Genomic DNA, 14,063 nt, shown 5'->3' on the forward strand with positions numbered 1-14,063 from the left:
TTTTGTTTAGTGATAGTTGTTCATGAGTCCCTTTTTGAATTTGAGGATCAGGGTAAATTTATCTTATTTTGTCTTCTGGGAAACATGTAAGTATCTTCTGTAGCTGTTGAAGGGCACTACTAAATGAAAAAAAAATATGATCTTTAGGTAAAAAATAAAAATAAAAAATACACATCTTCATTCTATTCAAAAGTTTTCACCCCATGGCTTAATGCTTCTTTTTTCCTTCTGAAACATCAATGAGCTTTTGAACCTTCTGTAATAGTTGCATATGAGTCCATCACTTGTCCTCAGTGTGAAAAGATGGATCTCAAAATCTTACAGTCATTAAAAAGTGTTCATACACAAAAATGCTGAAAATCAAAGAATTTGTGGGACCTGAAGGATTGTTCTAGAGAACAGCAGGCAGTTTAACTGTTCAGGACAAACAAGGGACTCATGAAGAACCATGGATCATTCAGGTAACAACGCAGTATTAAGAATCAAACTTTTGAACGGGTTATTTTTATAAATTCATCTATTATTTTCTCCTGCGGACTATATGTAAACATCTTTTTTTGTGAAAAATCTTATTCAGGTCAGTACTGAATAAAAAATAACATGTTGTTAAAATAATTAACATTTTGCACATTCTGCAAGGTACAGTGCCTTGCAAAAGTATTCATACCCCTTCATTTTTTTCACATTTTGTTTTGTTGCAGCATTATGTTAAACTGCTTTAAATTAGTTTTTCCCCACATCAATTTACACTCCATACACCATAATAATGACAAAGCAAAAACCAGATTTGCAAATTTTACAAATGTATTAAAAATAAAACACTGAAATAAGTACATTGCATAAGTATTCATACCCTTAACTCAGTACATAGTTGAAGCACTTTTACAGCCTCAAGTCTTTTTGGGTATGATGTGACAAGCTTTGCACATCTGCATTTGGCAATTATCTGCCATTCTTTGCCTCACCTTTTCACCTCTCAAGCTCTGTCAGCTGGCAGACATTTTCTAGAGTCCTAGTTGTTCCAATCGTCTTCTATTATGGATAATGCTTCTGTGAACCTTCAATGCAGCAGATTTTTTTCTGAACTCTTCCCTAGATCATTGCCTTAACGCAAGTCTGTCACTGAGCTCTACAGGCAGTTATCTTGACCTCAGGAATTTTTGCTCTGATATGCATTTTCAGCTGTTAGACCTTATCTGTGTGTGCCTTACTAAATCATACTCATTCAAATGAATTTGCCACAGTTTAACTCCACTCGAAGTGTAGTAACAACTAGAAGCAATATGAATGCTCCTGAGCTAAATTTCGAGTGTCCCAGAAAAGGGTATGAATACTTATGCAACGGGATCTTTTCAGTTTTTTTATTTTTAATAAATTTGCACAAATGTTAAAAACCTATTTTTTTGCTTTGCCATTATGGAGTAGGGAGTGTAGATTGAATTACTTTTTTCCCCACATCAAAGTAGTTTAACATAAGGCAGCAACATAACAAAATGTGAAAAAAAATGAAGGGGCATGAATAATTTCACAAGGCACTGTATATGTAAACATTTGACCTTAACTGTAATTATTACTTTAAAAAATGTTCATATGATATTAGATAAATCTAGTAATATTAGAAGCCTAATAACATTTTATAGGAAGCATGTCCTCTATTGGGGCCACCATTTTGAGGTCACATGACAATTACAGCCTGGAAACACTGATTGGCTAGAGGCGCTACAAGACTCAAACACTCTTTAAGGGCCACTCAGTGAACATTTCACATCGAATATGTCACGAAACATACATGCCGGTATGTATTTCGCACCTTGTGACAAAGTTCCCACAGGTACGTTTTCGTCATGATATCAGGTTGTATTTATTTGTATTCATAAAAACATTATTTTTAGTCAGAATTTAGTCATTTATTGTTACACTGACCACTTTTTTGACTGCCATAATGGTCTGTGTAACAAACAGAAATATGTCTAATTTGTACACCGCCATTCAACCCATTTTGGTTGAGAATGAAATTCAGGTTGACGTCCGTATTTGACGTAAATTTGACATTGACTTAATGTTGGATTTTTGTTACACAACCTAAAAACAAAATATCAACATCAGTTGACTTCAGTATTGGACATCAAATTAATGTTGGCATTAGACTTTGAATTGACACTAAATTTTGCTCTCCCAACATGGCAACCAAAATTTAACCAAATGTGTCTTATGATGTTGTGTGCTTGCTGGGAAAAGTTTGAGGGCCTATAAGTTTGTTTATTTTTTTAAATAAACTAAAACTTTTATTCCACAAGGATGCATTAAACCAATCAAAAATGTCAGTAAAGACATTTATAATGTATTTTCTATTTCAAATTAATGTTGCAATTCATCGAAGAACCCTGAAAAATGGAATCATTCAATCAATCAATTTTCCAAAATATTAGAAATATTAGGCAGCACAACTGTTCAACTTTAAATAATAATACAGTGTGTTTCTTGAGCACCAAATTGGATTTCTGAAAGACCATATGACCCTGAAGACTGGAGTAATGGCTACTGAAAATTCAGCTTTATTGTATTAATATTACTTTATTTTTGGTCAAATAAATGCAGCCTTGGTAAACATAAAAAACTAAAAAGTTAAATAGCAACACTTTCCTTTATAGCCCACATATTGGTTTAAAAAACAAAGTTCATGGACATGTTATTTATCAACTACCCGATTATAGTTTTTCTGCAGAGTCAGTAAGTTGTCATATGATGATGGTCACTTATTACACATTCAGCTGTAACTACTAAACATGGGGGTGGAATGAGGGAGGGCAATGCAAGGAGTGCAACGGAGGACGTGGACAAACAGGAAATGGTGGTGAGTTTAAGAGGCAAAACCATTTTTGTTTTAGGCGGTTGGCTGATCAGAAGAATCCTTAGTAGCCACACAAAATAAACACACACACACACACACACACACACACACACACACACACACACACACACACACACACACACACACACACAAACGAAGGGGTGGCAAACCAGTTGGATGGATCCCTCAACTGTCTACAATAGTCCTGTGCTCAAAATGCTAGTGTACACACAAGGAAACATTTCTGAAGTTTATCCTTACTTGCTCAAAATGCAACCTTGAGATGTAAAACAGCACCATAGGATATTATCTTTTAAATCATTAGCAACATTATAAAACCTGGGCACATGATGCATTGTGGGTAGGCCATAAAGCAGGGTGAGGCTGTGTAGAGAGTCAACATGCCTTGAGAGGGTGCAAAGTCTGCATTTACAGGCTTTATCAGTACCCACTTTATGTATCTAGAGCCTTGTCCTTCAGTTCAATTTTTTTTTTTTTCGTTTCCTTCTCAGGATGAAGTGGCAAGAGTGTTTAATTTAGAAAAAGAGGGACACTAAACAAATGATATTAGATTAATATAAATGAATCTTAATAAAACTGTCCTCAAGGGACAGTGGGTAGAAGACGTGTGTGTATGTATTGAGAGGATAAAGATAGACTGTGAAAGTGTGTTTTAGTTTTGCACGTTTTGCGTCACATATTGCCAGTAAAGGTAACCGGAAAATCAGGTTTAACTCAAACTCCAACACTGTCGGAATATATGAATAGACTAAAGACACACACACGGACACACAAACAGACATGCACTCTGACTGTCTATGCTAGTAATACGTCTGACCTACAGTAGATGTCTTAGTCAAGGTCATCTGATGGTGACTGCATGGTGGCTCAACTGCTTTAAGAGCTTTAAATAACTTCAGACACGGAAGAGCCATATAGAAGTGAAATACACAGGGTGATTTTAAACTAATGAGATTTCAATGTAGGCAGGAGAAGAGAAAAGTTTAGTATCTTTGATTTGTGTATTAGCATAGTACTAAGATTTGAAGAACAGAAAGAATACATTTCAGTGCTACAAGTATTACAGCCAAGTAACAAGTAACCCGAGTTATGTAATCAGATTACTTTTTCAAGTAATAGTTCCTCTTCACATGAAGTGGCCTTAACTACTATGTAGTTTAAATTAATCATTTCATACAATGCACTTATTATATACATACATGTTTTTACATTGTACTTATATCTTGAATAAATTCTCTATGTAAATACATCTGTAATTAATTTCTGTAATTACATTTATAGTTACACTGTTGACCCATTTCTTACACCTTAATCCACCCTTAAACCTATCCATACCACCAAAGCTGTCCTAAACCTTTCTTTTATCCCATCTCCATAGTAGCAAGAGTTATGCAATACAATATGAACACAATAACTACATTTGACTTATTATTTGACCTAATATAAAGTGCGACCTAAGTAACTAGTAAAGTAACATACTACTTTCAAATTTACAATAATACAGGATTGAACTTTATTTTAAGGTGTCATTGTTACAATGTAATTATACATTTACGTGCTGAGTAAAATGAATTAACTGCATGTGCTTGCTATATGGTTAGGGCTAGGATTAGGGTTTGTCTTATGGTTACCTGACAAAAACTATTTAATTATGCATCATTAATTGTTATTATAATAGTAAGTACATGTAATGTGTAACAAGGACACCTTAAAATAACGTGTTACCCAAAACAGTTACTTTTTCGATTATGTAATGGAAGGGACTTTCTTCAGCCTGAGGTTTATTAATTTCACTTTTGGTGTGAAAGGGCCCTTACAGTTGCCAAAAATGTAACTTTTGGAGTTTTTTATTGAAAAACAAATAACCAAGCCCAGCCCAGGTGACAAAACATAATGCAAAAGTAACATAATGCATTACTTTACGTAAAAAGTAACTAAGTAATTCAGTTAGTTACTTTTTCATTGAGTAATGCATTCCTTTTAAAAGTAACCTTTCCCAACACTGATTACGTCTACTAAGTAGAGAAAATTGTATATTTCCACATTTTAAAATAACTATATAGTTGCAGTTTGTAATTTAATTAAAAAAAAAAAACACAGAAGCCCTAGGAATATCATCTCATTTGTTGCGATGTCCAAGACATTTCACATACTCAAAGAGTTCAACTTAAGGTGTTGAATCTATGACTGACTTTCATGTTTGCAACAAAAAATAATATTATATTTTATATTATATATTAGAGAATATAGATATTTTTTAATGAAACCTGTGAGATTTCTGCACTTCCATTTAAAGTCCATACCAAAATTTGACTCTTAAAAAATGTATAGATATCCTAAAAGTAATCAAAATGAATCAAGTGGTTTATTCCAAGTTTTTCAAAGAAACATCTAACAAGAGATAACTTTATATGATGAACAGATATAATACAGGCATTTGTTTACATTTGAACATTGATCAATACATATAGAACACATCAAACATGAGAAACAGAAGCTTAGCCATACTCACTTGACAACAACAAACCATTGCATCAAGCAAGTTTGAGCATCCATTGATGTACTCTATGAATTGATCAATGTTTATATGTGAATAAAACCTAAATCTGTTAATCATATAATGCAACCATGTCTCTTCAAAAGACTTGGATTAAAGCATGATACATATGGCTTACATTTACAATGGATTTATGAACATTAGCATCAAAGTTTAGGTGTAAAAGACACCTAAGTTTTTATCAAAATGTTCTTATTTGAGTTTCAAGGTTGAATTTACATCTTATGGGTTTGGAGCTCTGAAGGTGTATAAATATTGACAGAATTTTCTATTTCCTTAACTACTGCAGACAGTCTTTGTCACTAATGTTGCCTCAAATCACCAACTCTAAAAATGAATGACTTGAATGGCTGTTTTTCCCATTCCACACTGATTAAAAAGTCACACACAACTAAAACACCTCATGTAAAACAATAATGAAATGTATTATTTTTCAACATTAAAGGGATAGTTCACCAAAAAAAAGAAAAATCACTCATTAATTACCCACCCTCATGTCTTTCCAAACACATAAGACCTTTCTTCATCTTCCTAACACAAATTAAGATATTTTTGATGAAATCCGAGAGCTTTCTGACCCTTCATAGAGAGCATGGTCCAACCACATTCAAGGCCCAGAAAGGTACCAAGAACATTGACAAAATAGTCCATGTGACATCAGTGGTTCAACTGTAATTTTATAAAGCTACAAGCTACTTTTTGTCTGCGAAAATAACAACTTTATTCAACAATTCTTCTCCCAGATTTACCGTCTTCCATCTTGCAGTCTACGCAGGGCCAGAAAGCTCTTGGATTTCTTAATTTGTGTGCTGAAGATGAATGAAGGTCTTACGGGTTTGGAATGATAAAGGTGAGTAATTAATGAAAGAATTTTCATTTTTGGGTGAACTATCCCTTTAAGAGAAAACTGGTTGATTTTTGTACTATACTTTGTTTTTCTGGTTGAAAAACCAATGTTGAAGGTCTTAGCGGAAGGACAGGGTGTACTTGGAAACACTTGTAAGTGTGTGTCTTCAGTATCAGCGCAAGAGATGTTTTAAATAGTTACATATAAAAGAAGACAAACTGTAAGGGATCATTGCGTTCTCTCACTCCTTTGTTCCACACATTACACACACTATAGCAGATTTTTCATAATGCAATTAAATTGTACATACTATATAACAGTGCTGATTTGGTCCTATTTGTTGGGTTCAATGAACGAGGCCTATTATTACTCACTGTAACAAAGAAAAGAAGAAAGGGGAGAGAGAGAAGTGTGTAATGAAGCGGCATAAAAGCATTAGCAAGACAGAGAGAAATTGAGCGACTTGATTCAGACAAGCAGAACTTGTGTCACTAAGGAGACTAGTGTGTGTGTGTGTGTGTGTGTGTGTGTGTGTGTGTGTGGCACACGGTGGGGTATCCCAAATTAAGTCTTTGGTCTAAAAGAGCTCCACCCCTCAGAAGTCACTATTAATCAAAGTACCTGGACGGGAACCATGCTGAACACACACACACACACACACACACACACACACACACACACACACACACACACACACACACACACACACACACGGCTCTTCTAGTCTGTCTATAGAGACAGTGTAAGAATGCATTCATTGTGAAGTGCAGGTATTTGGTGTGTGTTAGGGAGAGAGATGGGAAGAAAAGCAGAAGGGAGAGAGAGGAGATCCTGTTTCACTTACTCACACACACACACACACACACACACACACACACACACACACACACACACACGCACGCACACTTGTCCAGATGTCTGTCAGGGTTAAAGTCATGCTGAGGAGGTCACATGATCAGTCATATGACTTTAAAAACACAGAAAGAGAGGTGACCTGTCTTGCTCTCTCTCTCTCTGTTTCCTTCTTTATATTGAATAGTATGTCTACAAGAAGTCAAGAAAGGCTGACTGAAGTGCTGAAGGTGGATGAATAAGAAATGTGCATTTCCCACAAAGAGGAAACAAAACTACTGAGTCAATAAAGGATGTAGAATTGAAAAATGCCCCTAAAGCTTACAATTCTATTCAAATTAGAGTTTGTGAAGATCAAGAACCTTTTTTTGGAAATAAAGACAGGCATTTCGAAAACAGGACTGCATGATATAGAAAAGAAAAAATGACAGTAAAACATCTCTATTTTTATGTTTTTACCCAAACATTAAGTGGTGATTTTTCCATAAATATACTGTAAAAAGCCATGGTTCATTGCACTTAGAATTTTTATAAGTACTTTTTTGTCATTAAATGTAAGGAATAATTTTAGGAATTGTCATTTTTATGTACCAACACAACAAAAACAGTAACAAAAACATATTTTGAATATTACATTAAAATATTTGCATTATTATTGCAATATTTGCATGAATATTTGAATATTACATTCAAATATTTCATGAAAATGCTATATAGAGACATGTATAATGATGACACATTATAACAGTAGTGAATCACTTTGTTAAAACAAACAGTTTGAACAGATTCGCAGAAATGCCCCTATACATTACAATTCTATTCGATTTTGAGTTTGTGGGGATCAAGATTGTTTTTTATAAAAAAAAAAGAAAGACATTTGAAGAAGAGGACTGGATGATATAGAAAAGAAACAACAGTAAAATATTTCTATTTATATGTTTTACCGTGACATTAAGGTTTTTTTTATATATATATATATATATATTGTGGCGAGGCGTCTGCCCGCCCCCCTAATTTTCATCACCACCCCGTCCCGTATTCGCCGCCCTTCTCCAGGCTCCCGACGGGAGTGGGTGTGTAGGGGAGAGGAGGGGCGTGTAATCGGCTCGGGCTGGCGGCGTGTGATGGGGACACCTGATGTAAATGAAGCCTCATCACCGCCGCTGTTTAAATCCCGAGCGCGCCTCTCCTCGGGAGACCGGTCTCTTTCCCCCGTGCATGCACGCTGGTGTCCTCGCGGGTCCAGGAGGGGGTGAAGAGGGAATCCCGCGCCACAAGAGTTTGGAGAGCCGCCGGACCCGCGGTCCGGTTGAGGCCGCCAGAAGCCGCCGCCCCAGCGCCGGACAGCTCGAGAGGGATGAGCCTGCCGGAGATGCCGCCGCCCTAGCACCCCGGCGCTAGTATGGAAAGCGCCCGCGGCCGCCGGACTCCGCCCCTCTCCTGGACCCTTCCCCTCTGAACACTACCGTTCCGTCACGCTGCCCCAGCACCCGAGGACACCAGACTCCCCTTTTATTTTTGGACACTGTTTTACTTTATGGACTCACTTTCCCTTATTTTCTGTTTAATAAAAGCCTCTCCGAGGCCTGACGCCACACCCACTGTGTCTGTCGTTTGCCCCTCCCGCCACAGTGGTGGAGAATGCGGGCAAGGCGGGGCTTAGACAGCGCAGTGGGCAACACCTGATGACGTCATCCCCTCTCGCTCGCAAAAGTTCGTGAAAACCCGGACAGGGACGGAGGAACGACGGAGACGGCCTCCCAGCCGCAAGAAGGGTAAGTGATGTTTCAGTTAGTCACTTATCCTGCGGTTGGTTGAGGCTGTCGACTAATACCGGTTTTTCTGTCCCTGTTCCGGTACGCGGCGAGAGGGAGCGTTGCCTTGGAGAGGAATCCCCGCCCACTCCGACCGCTGGAGCCTGGATGAGGAAGGTAGCACTCCTGCGTGGGCGGCGACCTTAGGACGGGGATGTCGCTTGGGGGGGGGAATGTGGCGAGGCGTCTGCCCGCCCCCCTAATTTTCATCACCACCCCGTCCCGTATTCGCCGCCCTTCTCCAGGCTCCCGACGGGAGTGGGTGTGTAGGGGAGAGGAGGGGCGTGTAATCGGCTCGGGCTGGCGGCGTGTGATGGGGACACCTGATGTAAATGAAGCCTCATCACCGCCGCTGTTTAAATCCCGAGCGCGCCTCTCCTCGGGAGACCGGTCTCTTTCCCCCGTGCATGCACGCTGGTGTCCTCGCGGGTCCAGGAGGGGGTGAAGAGGGAATCCCGCGCCACAAGAGTTTGGAGAGCCGCCGGACCCGCGGTCCGGTTGAGGCCGCCAGAAGCCGCCGCCCCAGCGCCGGACAGCTCGAGAGGGATGAGCCTGCCGGAGATGCCGCCGCCCTAGCACCCCGGCGCTAGTATGGAAAGCGCCCGCGGCCGCCGGACTCCGCCCCTCTCCTGGACCCTTCCCCTCTGAACACTACCGTTCCGTCACGCTGCCCCAGCACCCGAGGACACCAGACTCCCCTTTTATTTTTGGACACTGTTTTACTTTATGGACTCACTTTCCCTTATTTTCTGTTTAATAAAAGCCTCTCCGAGGCCTGACGCCACACCCACTGTGTCTGTCGTTTGCCCCTCCCGCCACAATATATATATATATATATACTGTATATATATATACTGTATATATATATATATACTGTAAAAAGCCATCATTTATTACATTTTGTATTTTTATAATTAAATTTAAAATTTTTGTCATTAAAGAGAAAGAAGAATTTTAGGAATTGTCAATTTTATGCACCAATACAACAAAAAACAGTAACAAAAGTGTATATTTTAAATATTTCATTAAAATATTTGCATGATTATTGCACTATTTGCATGAATACGTGAATATTACATTTAAATATTTCATGAAAATGCTATATAGAGACATTTAATTATGACACATTATAACACTAAGTTGTGAATCAATTTGTTGAAACAAACAGATTCACAGATACCAAATGTAGCAACTTTAAATGGATTTTTGCTTCAAAATTGAATGTTGAATAAGTTCAAAAAAACAAAAAGTTTGAACTGATTCACAGAAACTAACTGAACTCAGCGACTCTGACTTCTGTTTCTTAAGTTTAAAAATGTAATAGCCAAATAAAAAGAAAACTGAAATCATTTCAATATTTACACAATTATTGAAAGTTAAATGCACATAATTTCTAAAAATACGCTTCCTTCTGAGAATCAGATAAGCAGCTGAATGGAGGCAGAAAGAACTGGTTCAAGTAAGAACCACAGCCAATCAGATTTTAAACGCACACACACACACACACACACACACACACACACACGCACACACACACACACACACAAGCGTATGCACTACTGGGCCCCTAAAGGTCTGTCACCAAATAAACATGCCTACACATTTAACAGATGCAGTATTTAGAGTAACAACAAAGAGTCACATGACTTACTGAAACACGCACACACAGAGACAGGTTGTACCTCACCTATGTTAATTCTTCTCTAGCTGTTCATTTCATTTCTTTTAAACTACATACCCCACAATGCAAAGCCACAGCGTGTCGGCTCTCAAGACCCCTGACCTCTTTACCCCCTACATGAAATAACTCATTCATAGGCACTCACACACTTTTGTATAAAGATATGTGACCCTGAACCACAAAACTAGTTGCAAGTCACACAGATATATTTGTAGCAATTGCCTAACATACACCGTATGGGTCAAAATTATACATTTTTTCTTTTATGCCAAAAATCATTAGGATATGAAGTAAAGATAATGTTCCATGAAGATATTTTGTAAATTTCCTATCATAAATATATCAAAACTTAATTTTTGATTAGTAATATGTATTGCTAAGAAGTTCATTTGGCCAATTGTTCGATTTTTTGTACCCTCAGATTCCAGACTTTCAAATAGTTTCAGATAATGTATAAATCTCAATATCAAAAAATTGACCCTTATGACTGGTTTTGTGGTCCAGGGTCACATATTATAATTACTACTGCTACAGACTACTACAAATAATATCAAATATTTTATGGTTTATTTATGAATCATATTTCCAATTGAAAAAGTCCCTGTTCTCCCCCAAAGGGAGGTTTTGAGCAATTTAGCTCACTTCTGCAGACAAAATTATACCTCAAGCATAGCTAAGTAAACACACCCACCCACACACAAGTTTACCTAGTTATCTAGCTATTCTTCTTACATGAAGGTAATTATAATTGCGACAAACTAACCCTAGCTCTAAAAGATACATTTGTATATGACATACAATACAGTATGAGTCATTTTCACCTCTTGGACATCCCTAAAGAGCTACTTTTTGGAGTCAGCTTAACATCATATTAAAGCTGAAACACTTCCCTATTACATTTCTATACATTGTTGGTAGCAAAACAAGATTCTACAGCTCTAGAAACAATTATTTACTTATGAAACTGTGATTAATCTTTAAAGTGAAGTGTGTCTTGTCCGTTCATGTTGTGCCATTCCCCTGTGAAAAAAAGTACACGTCTTCACTCATTACACTAAGCATGCAAACTATCACATTAGGCCTTAACGTCTTTTACTCTTTTTCATTTCTTGTTTTTTCTTATATTGAGCCATCTCATTGTCAGAAACCTGACACACCAAATTATAGCACACCCCCTGAGTGTAGTTACACAACACACATACACACACAAAAGACCCGCAGAGCAACTTTCAACACAGTTTTCGCAACACAAGGACATTCTAACCTTACAACTGTAAGATGGAAAAGAGAAAGAAAAAGGGAGGGAGGTGAAAAGAGAGAGAGAGAGAGATGTCAATTTAACTCTATGAAAATAAATAAGGTCAGAGGGGAGAACTTGATCGCTGGACCATCTGTGAGAAGATGACACACAGAGAACAAGGAAGGAAAACAGACAAAACATGAGACACTGAAGGAGAGAATCACAAAAAAGCCGTGCCGGAGAATGTAGGAACTTACCTGCGCTTCTAGTAGCTGTCAAAGAGAATCAATGTGTTGCATTAATCAAAGGCACAGCAGATCAGCCACATTCATCCCTGTTTCTCTGTATTTCACTTGTTATCGTGTCTGTTCTCACAGGTCTTGACAGTCCAGAGTGATGAAAAAACTTGAAGTTTCTCTTCTTTTTCTCTTTTAGTTTCTGTCTCCAAACTGTTTCACTTCCCCAGCCGCGCTGTTCGTTCCCCTGCTTGTCTCCTTCACTGTCAAGGAGGAGGAGGAGGAGGAGGGTAAACGAGGGAGACCGGGCGGAGAAAGAAAAAGAGAGAGAGAGAAAGAGAGAGAGAGTAATTAGCGCTAGTCTCTGTACCTGCCTCTCACTGACATAATCTTCACATTCCTCTGCTGTGAGGAAGAAAAAAAAACGAACAAAAAAGCTGTAGGAATACTGAATCAGTCTGTAATGCCAAAGGTCAAAAACAAACTTTTCACAAGGAATATGAAATCTTAAGAAACTGATAAAAAGAAAGAGCTTGTGTGTGTGTGTGTGTGTGTGTGTGTGTGTGTGCGTGTCGGTCTGTGTCTACAGCAGTTAGTACTAGGAAATGTTTAGTCTCACATCTTTCTCACCGGACTGGTCCGAGCAACCTGTTCCTTTCTCTCTCTCTCTCTGTGCCTCAGAAACTCACCAAACCAGAATGCTTCCAGCCTCTCAGATTGGAAACGCTATCCTCCTTCAACCTGGAGACAGGCCAGAGCAGCATTCCACACACACACACACACACACACACACACACACACACACACACACACACACACACACACACACACACACATGTTGGGTTTACATGTTTTATGGGGACATTCCATAGGCGTAATGGTTTTTATACTGTACAAACCGTACTTTCTATCGCCCTAAACCTACCCTACACCTAAACTTAGCCCTCACAGGAGATTGTGCACACTTTTACTTCCTTAAAAAAACTCATTGTGCATGATTTATAAGCCTGTTTCCTCATGGGGACCTAAGAAATGTCCCCACAAGGTCAAAATCTACTGGTATTCCTATCCTTGTGGGGACATTTGGTCCCCACAACGTGATGAATACCAGGTACACACACACACACACACACACACACACACACACACACACACACACCTTACAAATATCAGAGCTCACCCTCCCATTTGGTTTCTCTGATTTAAGCAGAAAAAGGCCTTAAAGCGACACAAAGATGAGCACACCTCTGGGAATGTTTGAATGAAACTGGGGAATGAAAAAAAAACATTACATCTCAAAAATAACCATTTCACCCAGTTCACTGACTTCTAGCTTGTGTGTGTGTGTTTTAAATTAAATTCACACTTTACCGTGACAGTTACATGTACTTACTATAGTAATAACATTAAATTAAAATGAACGCAATGAAAAAACCAAACCCTAAACCCCTAAACTTAATATTACTCAGTACTTACTAGTGTAACTTTAAAATAAAGTGTAACCAACTCACATGAACATAAAAAGATAATAAAAATGGTTTTTGTCCATACAAAAACATTTTAAAAGTGTGAAACATTGTGAAAAACTTAAAATGTTAAATATTAAACTTAAGTATAAATTGAAAATATTTTTAAGTTGTAAATTAAAATAAATGAATAAATATTGGGTTTTAACAAGAAAATACGATTCGAGTATCTTTAAAAATGTCATGTTCACTGTTCTATGCAATCCTGTTTGCATCACTGAACAAAACAAATAAAAATTATTGTGGCTATATTTTTCACAGATTTGTGTGATACAAACTTGCAATTCTGACTTTTTTTTCTCAAAATTGTGAGATAAACTTGCAATTGCAAGTTATAAAGTCAGAATTGCGAGATGTAGTCTCGTGTAGCCAGACCTTCAGACTGACAGCTGAAGGTCTGGAACTCATGGCAGCTTTCATTGGCCAAGTCCCGCCCAT

At 38.0% G+C, this 14,063-nt stretch overlaps 1 protein-coding gene across 4 annotated transcripts in view; it reads right to left on the bottom strand.

Moving 5' to 3' along the window:
- The window catches only part of rbm47 (RNA binding motif protein 47), a 40,834-nt gene extending 28,484 nt beyond the window's left edge, over positions 1–12,350 (bottom strand). For all 4 annotated transcript variants that reach the window (XM_073842344.1, XM_073842343.1, XM_073842341.1 and 1 more), the window contains exon 1: positions 12,121–12,350. The gene's annotated coding sequence lies outside the window, so the exon portion shown is untranslated. The remainder of the gene's footprint in view (positions 1–12,120) is intronic.
- Between the last annotated feature and the right edge of the window lie 1,713 nt (positions 12,351–14,063).

This window comes from Garra rufa, chromosome 6 (genome assembly GCF_049309525.1).
Source record: "Garra rufa chromosome 6, GarRuf1.0, whole genome shotgun sequence".
NCBI lineage: Eukaryota > Metazoa > Chordata > Actinopteri > Cypriniformes > Cyprinidae > Garra > Garra rufa.